Below are 9,326 nucleotides of genomic sequence, written 5' to 3'. Positions count from 1 at the left end.
CCAAGCCCTTTGAAGATCTTTCGAATAAGCAGAAGATGCTTAGAATCGAGGAATTGAAAGCAAGTTACTCGGGAGAAGAATTGCTTTTTGCTGCAAAAATGAATTCGAGAGAAGGACACTATGACAAAGCCAAAATTATTGGTAAAATACCCGCCCTTCCTGCTGATTCTGAGGAGCTGAAGAAATTATTAAGCGTAGCAGGTGAAAAATCGGACGAGAGAACATTTTCAAGTGAGAATGCCCTTGCTCTAACTACGTCCCTTAATCTGTCTAAATCAAAATACTTAATTCTGAGAACTGCCACTATGGATGCAGGGTTCAAAATATTTCCCTCTTATTACCAACTTTGTAAAACCAAAAAAGAATGTTATTCGGAAAAACGTGAAGTAACTGAGTGGGGAGCGAACGTTCCTCTTCAGGCAATGCTGGACCACACATCGTCAAGGATCCTTTCCCTCACGTCCATGAATGTTGAGACCCTCCCAAGCAAAAAAAATTTGAAGCTTATTTCAAAATGGGGATGTGACGGCTCACCTAGTCAGGACCTCTACAAACAACGATTTTCGTTATTATCACAAATAAAGATTGGGAACGTAAAGAGAAGTCTTGAATTGTAATTTATATAATATGTTCTATTGCTAGTTTTATATACCTACTATAATGTCCAGAGTTCCTTAACTAATTGTTTATTCTTTATTTTATGGAACAAATGATCATGTTTGAGTTTTTTTTTTATAAATAGATTAAACGTTTTTCTGTATATTAGCTTCATAATACCTTCACATCGTGATTCTATTTAAAATATTAATTTATTATGGTGGGGTATCATTTTACCTCGAGCCATTGGGTAAAACGATCCTTTTGCAGTCTTATATAAAAATAATTATAAATTAAAAATGGTTGAGAATTTATGGCAATTTTTTTTACAAAAATGTAGCTAAGTCACAGTTTAATGATGTATTACAATGACGTTTTTTTTTCTTAATAATTTCCGAGATACACTTAGAGACATCATTTTACCAGGGTCTCCCCTACATGTCGGACTGCGCACATTACAATATTTGTTGCTACGCGAATTTTGGGTTTTGTTTAGTCGGCGAGCTATTGAACATACCCTAGGGCAATGCAATAGATGTTTTCACGTAAATCCGAAATCATTAACTCCTTTCATGGGCGAACTACCTAAACCACGAGTAACTCAAGCGAAGGTCTTCTCTCACTGTGGAGTAGATTTTGCCGGTCCGTTCTCTATTATAATGGGGAGGCGTCGAGATTTCCCCAGTAACATTTTATATTTATTAAATATTGAATTTGTAACATTTACATAATATGGGTAACGACAGATTTTTTTTTTAAATAAATATTGTTTTTAAATATTGAATATATATTTACTTTCAAATATTGTATATATATTTACTTTCAAATATTGTATATATATTTATTTTCAAATATTGCATATATACTTATTTTTAATGTTTAATACTTATTTAGTTCAGAATATTTAATAAATCTTCTTCTCATGTGAAAAGGGGTATCAAAAAAAAATTGTACGAAACATAAAATTTATTAAACAACAAAATACACTCTTAACTTATAATCAAATAAAATACATACTCAATGAAATTAAAAACGTTCTACTACTAGATTTCATTGTTATAATACGTCAATATTTATTTAATAATAATTATTTGTCCTATAACCAATTCGTTGAAAATCGATTTAATTAATTAACATAAAAAATCATACCTCATCGTTTATCCGGTGCAAATTCATTCTTGCCTTTGCTTGAGCCAGATAGAGTCCTACCGCTTTTTTTATTTCTGTATCCGTGGCATTTTTGTGGCGTTTTCGTGTGGCGCCTGCAATTAACCCAACTTATAAAGCTCGTAATTAATTAATCACACAACTTTACATACATATTACAGCCTTATTAACTGTGAGCTCATTAAAAGGCAGTTTACTTTTTCTTCCCTGCCCTGAAAACTTTACAGTAACTTGGTTCATCAACAATTTCTTTAAAATTGCGTATACCGTTTTTTGTACTTGTTCTCTTCCTGTCAAATAAAGTACGGCAATCTGAAATTAGTCAATAATTAGTAGGAGTTAATAATATTCAAAAATGCTTACCAATTCATCGAATTTATTCTTATCTCTGGCAATTTCTAATTCTATTTCTTCTAAGTCATTTATGGTTGAGCACGGCAACTTATTTAGAAATATCGATTCTTCCTCCACATTAACATGCTTATATTCAGAAATATTTTTGAATGACTCTAAAAGTGTTTTAATAACATAGTTCATTGCAGCTTGGTTTTTTAAAACTGTGTTCATAAAATCTACAAATAGTCAAATGATTTAATTATTTGTAAGTCTAACATCTCTTAAATACACTTACGTGTTGAGAAACTGGTCGCTGAATCACTTGACATTGTTAGTGTACTAGCTGAACTGAGATGTATTTGCTCTGCAAGAAAGCAGTGAGATAAAAAAATCAAATTTTCCAAAGTTTAATACCTGATTCCTTATCAGTGTCATCGCTTTCGTGCCTACTGGTGTCTCCCATATCTAAAAAAAAGTAAAATCATATTGTAAAGAGTTTACTTGTCATAAAATTCTCTAAACTACCTGTATGTCTTGTTTTTTTATTAGAAAAATTGTTTGATGGTTCCTCCAGCCGTTGTATGTTCCGGTAATCTTGAATGGCAGACATTTGTTTCCTCTTCACAATAGGGAAATTATCTGTAAAAGATGTTTTCCTTTTTATGCTATCTTCACGATCTACAAATGTTATTTATGTTCTTTTAATTCTTAATACATTTTGTAATTAAATGGATTGAGTGTTACAAAAAGAAAAAAGAAAAAGAAAAAAAGCGTACTTGCATAATCTTCGCGGTTAGTTTTATGAGATAAGAGTGGAGGAGAATCAGGTATTCTAAATTTGACTTTTTTATATTTGATTGGAACTTCATTTTCTTCCTCACTGGACGACTGGTTAGAATCCTTGTTATCTCGTGAATGTCTTTCCGTGTCTGAGGTCATTGCTTCTGTTTCTTCAATTAATCGTCTCGTCGGTTTTTTTTCCTCTTTTCTTTCTCACCACCTGTTTCTATATCGCTATCGCTCGATGTATCAATATTGGAAGAAAATTTTCCCTTTTCGCAAAGTTTTTTGGCAATTTCAAGTTTTTGAATATTACCCTTTTTTAGGGTAGCTTTAAACCAAGAAAAATTCTCCGTTATATTTTTGCATTCATAAATTAATTGTCTCATTTTAGTCTCAGTGCACTGCGGATACTTATAAAGAGTTTTATTTTCATTTGCCCAAGAGGACGGTACGAAGTCAATGGCATTTTCTTCGTTCCACACAATGATGTCCCACATGTTGTTCTATGTATATATTTTTTTAAATTAAACTTTCATGCTGATACGAACGTTTTGTCAAGACAAACTTCCTGATAAAGAAACACACTACTGCAATCATGTGGTACTTTAGGTTGGAATTTTGATCGTTATCAGGTAACTCATATGCCATTTAGTGGGATGGTTTCAATGAACTAATTCTTTCAATTTTGTGTCTTAAACAATCATAATGAATAAGTTATAAAATCGTTCATTCTAAACCGGTATTTACCAAAAAAGAAAATGTAATCGATTAAAAATAAAACAGCCATTAATATCGATAAATGCCAGGTTTAACATAAAAGACAAACGACAAGAAATAACAATGTAAGAAATTATTTATAAAACAAAAAAAAGTACTTTAAAATGCTAGTAATAACAACAATTAATGAAGCATAATGGTGAAATTTGTCGCTCCTTTTATAACACTACTTTTCATAATCTTTGTGCATTATTTAATTATAAATTAGAAGCTCATTTAATTTTTCTTAAACCAAGTCTTAATTATAAACATATTTATCAATTCATTAAGTGTAAAAGTTGAAATCCAACAAAATAATGTTCTGTATGAACGACAAAACATTTGCCAATTACATCATCCAAATTAACTTTCACGGATTCAGAAGAAAACCTCCTAAATTTAAAAACACCCACATGTTTTGAAGGTAAGGGATACTCATAAAAATTTCCCAACTCTGTTGAAAGGTTACCAGTAACAGACTGGTTATTTATAATACCTCGTACTTTTAAAATTTTCTTTTCTTTCAACAATACGTAACAATCTCTAAAATCATTTAATTTAATGGTGAAATTGGAAAATTTTATATCTGTTTCAGATATTTTAATCAAATGACTCATCAATGGCGTATATTTTACAATATTTTTTTCTGAAAGTCGTTTACAAATTTGGGCACAAGGTCTATGAGGGCTTCGAATTATGTATTTTAATTTGCCTAAAAAATTTTCAAACGGAAAACAGCTAAGTTCGTTTAAACTTTAAGATTTTAAGATTAATAACATCGTCAGCTAGGTAAATTAAATTGTGTACATTATACACGCAAGATCCAGATCCATACAAAACTTTAAACATTTTAACAAAATGGACTAGAAGTTTTTTAGCCGTTGAAATCCAAGAAGAGTTTTTAAAATGACTGTTTAATAAAATTCATAAAGCACAATGGAACAGTAAGAAATGTTCGTAGTGACGTAAAGGTAAAATGTTTTTAAGAACGACAGGTCCTAGATACATTAAAAAAAAACTAAATTCTGTAGCTTTGAATCTATTCAATTCTGAGAGTGGACGAGGTTTGCGATTAAATTCCATAGGTACACATTTTGCATATCTTAGAATTCTATTTGACAACTGAATTCGAAGATGAATAGGCAACCTAACTTTTTGGGATCGACAACCAACTGCCCAAAATAGAAGCATTTTCCGCATCACACCTAAGCAGGATAAGTGCATGTAATCCAAGGGAAATTGTTTAATTATATCTAAACTTTTCAACTGAAGAAATGGACTCTGAACACCATTTAAATGAATGTTCAGGATTAACCCTGTTTGCAAAACTATCATGAGTACGTAATTCACTAGAAATTTTTAAAAAAACACGGCATTTTTCTACAGAACATCTTTTCTGAACACACCTTTCACAACCATAGAATCCATTGTGATTTTTTACACATTTAAGAAAAAAGCGAGCAGGAGCGTCACAAGTTATGCATAAAATTTTGACAGGAAGTATTATATTATCAAAAACAAAACCAGTTAATAATAAATGGTTCATCTCCGCAATAAATTGATCTAAATAATTTTCTACTGAAAAATGTTTACTGTCACCACAAAATAACGCGATAACGAAAGGATCGATAACTAAATTATTTAAATGAATACGACCTAAAATTGGCCAAAACTGCTTGTTAGTACTTTTAAAAATTGGTAATCCATCCACATTAAATGACAATTTAATAAAGTTTAATTTTAAAATATTCATCTGCAAGAAAACGTCTTGCATGTATAATTTCAAAGTTGGCTGAACCCCAAAATACACAAATTCACCTTCTGTACCACAACTGCTTTTCATATTAATTATTTCTGTTTGGGCTTTGCCATGCAATATTGTTCGAGCATCAATCAATCGGTAGAGTTAATTCTGGAAAAATATTATGCAATCCTTTTAATAACATGGATAGTTGTCGTAAATTTATATTCGTTTCTATTGACCACGACTTAATAAAACTGACAAGAATTCGACGACGATTTGTGTCGTTGATTTCATTATCATTAGTCATTATGGACGAAGATGAACACGGCCGGGTTACTTCATTAAAAACTGTTCTTTCTTGGCTTTCAATGTTGTTGATGTTGTCATGATTATTTATACCTTGATGCACTAAATTATCCCGTATATTATCAACATTACTATCCACATTTCTACCGTTTGCATTGCATGCAGAAGCGAGGAAATTTACTACTGTTTTCTTGACAAAACGGTATTTACTACAGTATTTTGAATTTGTCGTAGTCATTATACCTATTATTAAAGTTGTACAAGTAATCACAAGAAAACAAACACCATGTACTTACATAAAATGCTTTTTGAACCACCAAAAACAATAAATACAGCAGCTGAGTACTCATATGCACTGGAGACTGAATGCAGTTAGCGGGAAACAGGGAAACTTGCAGATCTCGCAGATTTGCATTTCGCATATACTGCACCATGTTACACAATGCACACTGCACATTAGTGCACAAACCAAACGCGGGAACGAAAAATAAAGTTCAAGTCACGTTCAAGTCGTGGTTCAACTGGAACCAGACCAGGCGCATCTGTAGACGAAACACAAATTCAAATTTATAAATGTTGAATCAGATTACTACAATTTTTAATTACTTCTTAATGAGTTCGAAGTGGGATTGAAAATAATTTAAATTTCACAATATGTGGTATTTTCTCAAATCAGTTTTTAGTATTGCTTCATTAAAAATGTACATAAACTACGAAATAAATTATAATATAATTAATAATAATATTAATAATAATGGGATGGGGTGAGATTAGAGAATAATAGCAGACTAATTTGTATGCTGTAATTCTAGAATCTCGAAAGTTGTTTTGTTAATCTAATCAATGCATATCATTACTTGGTCTTAGTACCCGTAATGACAGAAGTCTTGCCTGAATGCCGGTCATTTCCGGGTCAGTGGTGGGTCTTAATAATAATAATAATAATAATAAATAGCTCAGTCATAAGCACAATTGGAGACGTACGCATGATATTAGTTCTGCAATATGATGCATAGACAGTTACTTGTTAACGAGATCTATTACGTGGAACTACATAAGCAAGTTTGGATAAAAGAAATGAACAATCTATATTGTTAGATAGTAATTTGAACAAAAATGTTATGACTAAAATATTCCTCCGAGTAAGTAAGGATTTAAAGTTGAATCTAGTCAACAACAATGTATGGTCATATCCTCTTGCGGGGTACACACCTTCTATGCGATGTTACGAGCCAAAATCACAGCTCGCTGCCGGCCTGCTCGTGGAGAAGGGGTGAGTTCCTGCGGGTGCAAAGTGTCAGGTCGCTAGAGGTTCGCAAAGAATAGAGCACACTGTTTTGTTTAGCGACGTCGCCAGGGCGCCACCAGTTTTTAATTAATACACATTTACAATAAGAAAAAAACCGGAAAAATATAAATATTGTAACTGCCAAGCTGTTACTTAAAATATCTGACTATTTACAATAAATCCTAAGATCACTAATTAAGAAGAGAAATAAGAGTGAGAAATAAGTAGATAATTAAGCAGAAAAATACGTGAATAAGATGTTAACGATTTCATGCGACGAACTATTGACGATAATTACGAGCGATACGAACGAGGTTTACGAAGCGAACAATTTAATTGAAGTCGTCACGAATAAAGATTTGATTAAATATTTCGAGTGCAATTAAAAAGACGGGGTAGGTCACACGCTCGGTAGTTCTAACGATCGTACGAAGGTATCAGTGTGGAGCGGAGCGTCACAATCTTACCGGTTGTTATTAATAGGTTACGTACTAGTGCTAATTTACGCCAAAATTCGAAAACGATTTGCGACACAATTAAGAAGGTAAGTACTATTAATACGTAAATCTAATAAGAAGGAAAGTGTGAACCAATTAATTCAAATGGAAGTACCATGGGCACCTGCCTCCTGCGACATCAACGACGAGATGTCGAAACAGCGGCGTCGCAGCGAATTTCCAGGGCGATGTCGAGTCGGGGATTGTGTGATGGCCTGTCCAATAAGACGATAACTCTCCAGCTGTTATGGGAGGACTCACGACTGCCCGCGACAGTCGGAATTCATGGAATTCGTTCTCCCACCAGGAGTTAAACTCAAAACTGGATCCGATTCTCAATCTCGGGGATAATAAGCTCAACAAAAAAAAGCTGCAAGGAGAGCAAAGTCTGAGAAGAAGTTCGAACTCAGTCAACCCCAAGGGTTCCACATGTCACATGCACTTGGTAAGTAGTAAACTATTATCGTTAAAATGAAAATAACCATAACCACTGTTCGAAGGGATGCCAGGGAAAAGCTAATTAAAAGATTTACCTGCGGATCGACTGCAGCTTCTCCGATTTTAGCGGGATGGTCTAGTGCCCTTAACCAAAAAATCCGACGAAGTCGTAGTGCTCGAACGCACTATTTCTCTTGCAGCTCACAAAAGCGCTCTAAGCGATAGCACCTCTTAGGGGACCAAGCAGATCCGACGAATGCAATTCCAAACGAAACGACGAGTAAAAGGTTGCTAAAGCGAACTGCAAAAAAGGACACCTAGGTAAGCAAATGAAATTCGCGAACAAAAATAACAAAAAGAACGAAAATCGAATTTCAGAGTGAAGCTCTGGGATGGCGCGATCCATCCAGTTCCTTATAGCAAGAACCAAGCTGAAACGATCCAAAAGACCGATCTACAACAGCGAGGCTGAAACACTCATCTGAGCCCCTCCAAACTCAGAATCATCGCGACAGTCTTGCGACTGGTGGAGTCAAAAGCTCGGGACAAAACCCTCCTCCAAAGTTGTCCTTCATTGCCACCGTGCCCAACCCAACCACCCCACGCACGAAATGACGAAGCAAAAAAAAAAAACGAGTAAACAAAATGTAATCAGATCCGAGAATTCCAATAAAAACCGAAATAGCTACTGCGAGTTTTCAATTCGTAACAGCGAAAACATAAAAATTTGACAAATTTTCGTTGAACTGCTTCGAGGCTGTTAATATATCGATTAAACATGGTATCCCATGTACAATCGATATATTAACAGCAATTAACCGATATATTAACAGCAAATTATAACTTTGTTATAACGTGGTGCATTTTTTTCCATTTTTTTGTTGGGTTTCTTATTAAAAAGAATTTAATAAACGTGTAATAAATGTTGAAATTCATATATAAATTTACAAATTTAAAATGAATATTATATAAATATTTGTAATATCTAATCAACATTTAATATAATATTAATATTATATAAATATTGGAAAAATATTGCATGCTACTGGGGTTATCTCGTTTGAAAGCTTACGTTTGCGTTTTTGTTTGCTTCGCGGTAAAAACCATTCATCCAGAACTAGTATCGGACTTAACGTCGGCAGGATTTTTAGGGGCTTTGCGTCGTCTGGTGGCAGGCCGAAGACAGTGCACCGACTTATGTAGTGATTGCGGCACGAATTTCGTCGGTGCCAATAATCTCCTTCATGAATATATGCAATCGGCAGGCGGTAGTTGCGTCATAAAATGGCACTGTAACCCCCCATCGGCTCCCCATAAGGGGGGATTATGGGAAGCGGTATTAAATTCGCGACCCTTGTGTCTTATTTCGGCGGATAATCTGGACGATTTATTGGTACTGACGCCCGGACATTTC

General features: G+C 33.8%; 2 long non-coding RNA genes across 2 annotated transcripts; both read right to left on the bottom strand.

Annotated features, from left to right (window-relative positions):
• Positions 1-1,779: 1,779 nt before the first annotated feature.
• LOC135143797 (uncharacterized) lies at positions 1,780-2,198 on the bottom strand. Its single transcript, XR_010282902.1, has 3 exons — positions 2,128-2,198; positions 1,917-2,076; positions 1,780-1,859 (listed from the first exon to the last, which is right to left on the bottom strand). It is a non-coding gene; the product is annotated as an uncharacterized LOC135143797 (long non-coding RNA).
• A 101-nt stretch (positions 2,199-2,299) lies between these two features.
• On the bottom strand, positions 2,300-2,553 carry LOC135143859 (uncharacterized). Its single transcript, XR_010282909.1, has 3 exons — positions 2,515-2,553; positions 2,396-2,464; positions 2,300-2,336 (listed from the first exon to the last, which is right to left on the bottom strand). It is a non-coding gene; the product is annotated as an uncharacterized LOC135143859 (long non-coding RNA).
• Between the last annotated feature and the right edge of the window lie 6,773 nt (positions 2,554-9,326).

This window comes from Zophobas morio, unplaced genomic scaffold, assembly GCF_036711695.1.
Source record: "Zophobas morio isolate AGI-343-1 ecotype UQ-CSIRO unplaced genomic scaffold, CSIRO_AGI_Zmor_V1 ptg000076l, whole genome shotgun sequence".
Lineage (NCBI taxonomy): Eukaryota > Metazoa > Arthropoda > Insecta > Coleoptera > Tenebrionidae > Zophobas > Zophobas morio.
The sequence above is the reverse complement of the archived record's forward strand: the minus strand, read 5'-3'. Positions and strand labels throughout refer to the sequence as shown.